This window comes from Microtus pennsylvanicus, chromosome 7 (assembly GCF_037038515.1).
Source record: "Microtus pennsylvanicus isolate mMicPen1 chromosome 7, mMicPen1.hap1, whole genome shotgun sequence".
NCBI classification, from domain to species: Eukaryota; Metazoa; Chordata; class Mammalia; order Rodentia; family Cricetidae; genus Microtus; species Microtus pennsylvanicus.
The window spans coordinates 48,765,843-48,774,097 of NC_134585.1; positions in this window are offsets into that span (position 1 = coordinate 48,765,843).

Here is an 8,255-nt window from a genome sequence, read left to right on the forward strand (position 1 = left end):
TTGCACATGCGTGCCATGCCATGTGTGCTTACACCCGTACACCATGCACACTCACACACACCTACAATCACTGATGATTCTACTTGGTCTGAAAAGGAGAGTATTCATCTGTGCTCCGGCGTACGTGGAATGCCTGTGCTTAGCGCTCTAAAGTCCCAATGAAGTCATAGGCAAGGGACCCTGGCAGCAGAACAAAGAAAACCATGTAGCTCCCTAGACACAAAAACAACTCCAGCTTTTATGAAGCCAATGTACCCTCCCACCATCAACAACGTGCTTCTCCCTTGCTCTTATCTGACTTGTATCTAAGTGAGAACTGCACTAGACAAAGAAGACTTTATTTAAGGTCTTGTAATTGGCTAGAACCTGGTCAGAACCCAGCTCTGCAGAAGAGCAAAGCAGAAAGGCTTTCAACAGTGGGGTGTGCCATGGAAAAGTACTGGAGGCTGGAAGGAGTCTGGCCTATGGGCTGTGTCCGGCTTATTAAACTCCTGCATTTTCAAATACTTCTATTGGCTGACATTCTGCAGTTGCTACTCATTGCCCATTTGACCTTTTCTTTTTATCCACCGCTAGAGATAAAACCCATAAGAACCACGCTTTGCATGGTAAGCAAGCATTCTTCCACTGAACTAAGGCCCCGGCCTTTGAGCCTCATTTGAAAAGCTGCTACTTCCTACAGAGACCAGGAGTTCGAATGTCCTATCTTCCTTGAGAATTCATCTCAAGGAAAGCTCTTAGGTCACCCAGAAATCCACATCTGTGAAACTGGCAAAAGATCTTTTCAAAAGACTTGGATTTCAAAGGGAAAGGATTACCAAAAACATTTCTCAAGTCTCAAAGTTTCCTTCCCTGTACATTGGGAAGAAAATTTTCTACAGGGTGATAAAGCCAGAGAAAGTTAGGCCATCTAGGTCATCTTCAAGACATCATTATTCTCAAGGCCTTTTGATGGGAGGTCCTCGGGTGCCCTGACTTGCCAGAAAGCCAATGGAAACAAAGAAATGGAACTTACTAGCCTCACTCTGAAGCTTGAACACACACACATGGAAGTGCACTTTCTGGCTTGCCCTGAGTTTATTACTGGGGTTCACTAGTATATAGTATGGATTTAGTCAGTTCTAAATCCATAATCAAAACTAGCTGGTGGGTGTGGTTCTCTTACCTGGGGAGCAGTGAAAATGCCTTGCATCAGAGATCAGGAGACCCAAGTTTTAACCAAGTAACAAGGTTGTCAGCTATCTATTGTTCTGACATCAGGACTACACACTGGAGAGGCACACATGCTCTGTCTGCCTCCAGAAGCGGGGGGAGAATAGTGTTTAGTGATATGTGTAAGGTTAAACAAAGAACTATCTTTGCTGTGCTCAGAGAGGAAAAGAAAAAGCATCATTTCATGTAATTGTAAAGTAACTAATAATTAACTTTAGTAAAGTTAAAAATGTCTGCAGAAAATATGATTGAGAAAACTGGTTTCCACTAATGAATTTTTCCCTGATTCATTCTTTAATAATAACAATCATAAAATAAAGAATTTCTTGATGAAGATGTTTATGTCTGATAAAATTACTTGATTCTACTGCATGGACTGGCTTTGTGGGAGCCTGGTTTGTTTGGATGCTCACCTTCCTGGACCTGGATGGAGGAGGGAGGACCTTGCACTTCCCACGGGGGCAGGGAACCCTGACTGCTCTTAGGATTGGAGGGGGAGGGAGAGGGGGGAATGGGGAGGGAAATGAGAGGTGGAGAGGAGGTGGAAATTTTTAATTAATAAGTAAATAAATAAATTACACTTCTATAGTAAAATCTTTACAATTTATTGTTTCTCTAAGTCTTACACATAAATTACATATCACAATCAATATAACTTGATTTCTTCCTTAGTCACCATAATTGCTATGCTATTGTCTATGTTAGTCACTTAAAATTGTTTTAAATATTTTGATTACAATGTATTTATTTATGTACACACGTGCATATCTTTTTTAGCATGGGATTGAACTCCCATGGGTTGTCAGTCCGGCAGCAAGTGCATCTCATGCTCCCTGTTCAACCATCTAATTTCTTTTTGGCAACGTTGGAAGTTGAAACCATATTAGAAAAAAGCTGCGTCACGGAGTGTCACCCCAGCTGAATCTACTCTTGAAGTATAGAACTGGTTGAGGATGAAGAAACGGTACTCTTGAAATGGACTTGAAAAGTCGAACCTTGAGTAGAGTGTCCTCTACTAAATGCATGAGGTGAGGGAGTTTTGGTTTGGTTTGTTTGTGTGTGCAGGGGAAATAAATTCTGCTCTTTAAAATGAGCTTTGCATAAAGGTGGTAAAGGGAAATTAAAACTTGCTGCTTTAAAGTTTACATCTGCATAATTCAAATTCCCAGAGCAACTACAGCCCGCCTAGGCATTGGAAACAGAAGCTGCAGAGCTTCACGTTGAATTTTACCCTTTCAGGCCATCATACACAGTGAGTGGTGTAGACTCTGGGTCTAGTTAATTTTGATGTGTGATGTTTTTATTTACTTATTCATTGCCAAATTTTTTAATGATAAAGTTTTTGTTTTTGTTTTTTTGATTTTCGAGACAGGGTTTCTCCATAGCTTTTGGTTCCTGTCCTGGAACTAGCTCTGTAGACCAGGCTAGCCTGGAACTCACAGAGATCCGCCTGCCTCTGCCTCCCGAGTGCTGGGATTAAAGGCGTGCGCCACCACCGCCGTAATGATAAAGTTTATTTAAATTTTTTAAAAAATAAAAATCAGATCAGTCACTTCTTAACAACAGAAGTGTTTATCACTAAACATATGGTGATACTAAAAACCAGATGAACCTTTCGTCTCATTTGTCGTTATCTTGAATCCCTCTGTTGACTTCTCAGTACAATCTTCCATCCCCATTGGTTAAACCTCGGGCCAACCGTGAATATGCACTGCTGAATCCTTTCTTCTCCTGCAACATAATCCCCAAGCAGAATTTTATTATAAGATTATTTCATTTAGGCACGCACAGAGGCGGAGCGGCGGCGGCCAGACGCACAGAGGCGGAGCGGCGGCGGCCAGACGCACAGAGGCGGAGCGGCGGCGGCCAGACGCACAGAGGCGGAGCGGCGGCGGCCAGACGCACAGAGGCGGAGCGGCGGCGGCCAGACGCACAGAGGCGGAGCGGCGGCGGCCAGACGCACAGAGGCGGAGCGGCGGCGGCCAGACGCACAGAGGCGGAGCGGCGGCGGCCAGACGCACAGAGGCGGAGCGGCGGCGGCCAGACGCACAGAGGCGGAGCGGCGGCGGCCAGACGCGGCGGAGCGGCGGCGGCCAGACGCGGCGGAGCGGCGGCGGCCAGACGCGGCGGAGCGGCGGCGGCCAGACGCGGCGGAGCGGCGGCGGCCAGACGCGGCGGAGCGGCGGCGGCCAGACGCGGCGGAGCGGCGGCGGCCAGACGCGGCGGAGCGACACAGCATTCAGGAAGAGGCTTTAGGAGACCAGCACGGCAGCAGACGCAAGCGGCAGGGTCAGGCGGGCAATAAGGAGAGCAGATCGCCCTACTACAATCAAATCAAAGAGGTAGGCCTTTGTTTGGCCAGGTCACTGGCAAACGGGGAGCCTGGTCCTGTCCGGAAGACCCTTCGGAGGGGTGAGAGGGTTCTTGGCCTGCGGCAAGAACCAGGAAACAGAGCGAGGGCATTTTGTAAGCGGAGCCCTAGGCCAGCAGGGAAACCTGATCCGGTTTTTAAAAGACACATTAGATAGGATTAATAGGAGGAGATGGGCAGACGCCAAGGCAAGAACTCACCCAATAATCTGAAAAACAACATGAAAACACCAGAACCCAAGGATCTTACAACAGAAGTATTTGAACAATCTAACACAGAAGAAATGGAAAAAATTGACTTTATGAACGCAATAGAGTCCCTTAAACAACATGTAAAAAATGCCCTTATAGAAATGGATGAGAAGTATAACAAAAAGTTTGAAGAAATGAGTAAATATGTACAAGATACCCTGGGAAACCAAGATAAAACGATCAAACAGGTAATGGAAACAGTTCAAGAATTGAAAACTGAAATGAAGGCAAGGAAGAAAATACAAACTGAGGACCAGCCGGATATGGAAAATCTAGGTCAACGAGCAGAGTCTACAGAAACAAGCATAATCAATAGAATACAAGAGATAGAAGAAAGAATCTCAGATGCTGAGGACACCATAGAGAAAATAAACGAACAGATCAAAGAAAACAGCAAAACCAACAAATTCTCAACACAAAACATTCAGGAAATATGGGACACAATAAAAAAACCAAACTTAAGAATAATAGGTATAGATGAAGGAGAAGAGTCACAGCTCAAAGGCCCAGAAAATATATTCAACAAAATTATGGAAGAAAACTTTCCCAACTTAAAGAAAGATATTCATTTAAATATTCAAGAAGCATACAGAACACCAAACAGACTGGATCAAAGAAAAACATCTCCTCGCCATATAATAATCAAAACACAAAATATACAGGTTAAAGAAAGAATATTAAGAGCTGCAAAGGAAAAAGGGCAAGTAACTTATAAAGGTAAACCGATCAGACTTACACCTGACTTCTCTATGGAAACTATGAAAGCCAGAAGGTCCTGGATAGATGTTCTGCAGAAGCTAAGAGACCATGGATGCAAGCCCAGACTACTATACCCAGCCAAGCTTTCGTTCACTATAAATGGAGAAATCAAGACATTCCAGGATAAGAATAAATTTAAACAATACGTAGCCACAAATCCAGCCCTACAGAAAGTAATAGAAGGAAAATCACAACTCAAGGAATCCAACACTGCCAACACTGCCTACAATAACCCAGGCATCTAGTGACCATTCACCAGCACATCTCAAAGAAGGGAGACACACAATCTCTACGACCAAAAGCAATAAGAATAACCGGAGTAAACAACCACTGGTCATTAATATCACTTAATATTAATGGGCTCAATTCACCTATAAAAAGGCACAGGCTACAAGATTGGATACGAAAACAAGATCCAACATTCTGCTGTTTGCAAGAAACACATCTCAACCACAAAGACAGGCACCTACTCAGAGTAAAGGGTTGGGAAAAGGTGTTTCAAGCAAATGGTCCTAAGAAAAAAGCAGGTGTGGCCATATTAATTTCTAACAAAACTGACTTCAAACCAAAATCAATCAGAAGAGACCGAGATGGTCACTTTATACTCATAACAGGAACAATTCATCAGGATGACGTCTCAATTCTGAATATTTACGCCCCCAATATAAAAGCACCTACTTATGTAAAAGAAATATTACTAGAACTCAAAGCAGACATCAAAACACACACAAGACTTCAACACACCTCTCTCTACAAGGGACAGGTCAATCAGACAGAAACCTAATAGAGAATTAAGAGAATTATTGGAGGTAATGAAGCAAATGGACTTAACAGACATCTATAGAACATTCCACCCAAATAGGAAAGAATATACCTTCTTCTCTGCAGCTCATGGAACCTTCTCAAAAATTGACCACATACTTGGAAACAAAGGAAACCTCCACAGATACAAAAAAATATCAGTGTCCACCTGTGTCCTATCTGATCACCACGGATTAAAGTTAGAAGGCAACAACAATGCTACCCACAGAAAGCCAACAAACTCATGGAAACTGAACTGTCAACTACTGAACCACACCTGGGTCAAGGAAGAAATTAAGAAAGAAATTAAAGTCTTCCTTGAATTTAATGAAAATAAAGAGACAACATACTCAAACCTATGGGACACAATGAAAGCAGTGCTAAGAGGAAAGTTCATAGCACTAAGTGCCCACTTAAAGAAAACGGAAAATGCATACATTGGGGACTTAACAACACACCTGAAAGCTCTAGAAAAAAAAGAAGCAGACGCGCCCAGGAGAAGTAGAAGACTGGAAATAATAAAACTGAGGGCCGAAATCAACAAAATAGAAACACAGAAAACAGTCCAAAGAATCAATGAAACAAAAAGCTGGTTCTTGGAGAAAGTCAACAAGATCGACAAACCCCTATCCAAACTAATTAAACGACAGAGAGAGAACACACAAATAAATAAGATCAGAAATGAAAAGGGGGACATAACCACAGACACAGAGGAAATTCAGAGAATCATTAGATCTTACTACAAAAGCCTGTATGCCACTAAACTGGAAAATGTAAAAGAAATGGACACTTTTTTAGATAAATACCATATACCAAAGTTAAACCAGGACCAGGTGAACAATCTAAACAGACCTGTTAGTCGTGAAGAATTAGAAGAGGTTATCAAAAACCTCCCTACCAAAAAAAGCCCAGGACCAGATGGTTTCAATGCGGAATTCTACCAGAACTTCCAAGAAGAGCTAATACCTATACTCCTTAATGTATTCCACAATATAGAAACAGAAGGGTCATTACCAAACTCCTTCTATGAAGCTACAGTTACTTTGATACCAAAACCACACAAAGACTCAACCAGGAAGGAGAATTACAGGCCAATCTCACTCATGAACATCGACGCAAAAATCCTCAACAAAATACTGGCAAACCGAATCCAAGAACACATTAGAAAAATTATCCATTATGATCAAGTAGGCTTCATCCCAGAGATGCAGGGCTGGTTCAACATACGAAAATCTATCAATGTAATCCACCATATAAATAAACTGAAAGAAAAAAATCATATGATCATTTCATTAGATGCTGAAAAAGCATTCGACAAAGTTCAACACCCCTTCATGATAAAGGTCTTGGAGAGAATAGGGATAAAAGGATCCTACCTAAATATAATAAAAGCTATTTACAGCAAGCCAACAGCTAACATTAAATTGAACGGAGAAAAACTCAAAGCCATCCCACTAAATTCAGGAACACGACAAGGATGTCCACTCTCTCCATACCTCTTCAATATAGTGCTTGAAGTTCTAGCAATAGCAATAAGACAACATAAGGAGATCAAGGGGATTTGTATTGGAAAGGAAGAAGTTAAGCTTTCGTTATTTGCAGATGATATGATAGTATACATAAGTGACCCCAAAAATTCTACCAAAGAACTCCTACAGCTGATAAACACCTTTAGTAATGTGGCAGGATACAAGATCAACTCCAAAAAATCAGTTGCCTTCCTTTACACTAAGGACAAGGAAACAGAGAGGGAAATCAGAGAAGCATCACCTTTCACGATAGCCACAAATAGCATAAAATATCTAGGGGTAACCCTGACCAAGGAAGTGAAAGACCTATTCGACAAGAACTATAAGTCTTTGAAGAAAGAAATTGAAGAAGACACCAGAAAATGGAAGGACCTCCCTTGCTCTTGGATTGGGAGGATCAACATAGTAAAAATGGCAATTCTACCAAAAGCAATCTATAGATTCAATGCAATCCCCATCAAAATCCCATCAAAATTCTTCACAGATCTGGAGAAGACAATAATCAACTTTATATGGAGGAACAAAAAACCCAGGATAGCCAGAACAATCTTATACAATAAAGGATTGTCTGGAGGCATTACCATCCCTGACTTCAAACTCTATTATAGAGCTACAGTATTGAAAACAGCCTGGTATTGGCATAAAAACAGAGAAGTCGACCAATGGAATCGAATAGAAGACCCTGACTTTAACCCACAAACCTATGAGCACCTGATTTTCGATAAAGGAGCTAAAAGTATACAATGGAAAAAAGGCAGCATTTTCAACAAATTGTGCTGGCAAAACTGGAAGTCAATCTGTAAAAGAATGAAAATAGATCCATATCTATCACCATGCACAAAACTCAAGTCCAAATGGATTAAAGACCTCAATATCAGTCCGAACACACTGAACCTGATAGAAGAGGAAGTGGGAAGTACTCTACAACACATGGGCACAGGAGACCACTTCCTATGTATAACCCCAGCAGCACAGACACTAAGGGCATCATTGAATAAATGGGACCTCCTGAGGCTGAGAAGCTTCTGTAAAGCAAAGGACACTGTCACTAAGACAAAAAGGCAACCCACTTACTGGGAGAAGATTTTCACCAACCCCGCAACTGACAAAGGTCTGATCTCCAAAATATATAAAGAAATCAAGAAACTAGACCGTAAAAGGCTAATCAATCCAATTATAAAATGGGGCACTGAGCTGAACAGAGAATTCTCATCAGAAGAACTTCAAATGGCCAAAAGACACTTAAGGTCATGCTCAACTTCCCTAGCGATCAGGGAAATGCAAATCAAGACAACTTTAAGATACCATCTTACACCTGTCAGAATGGCTAAA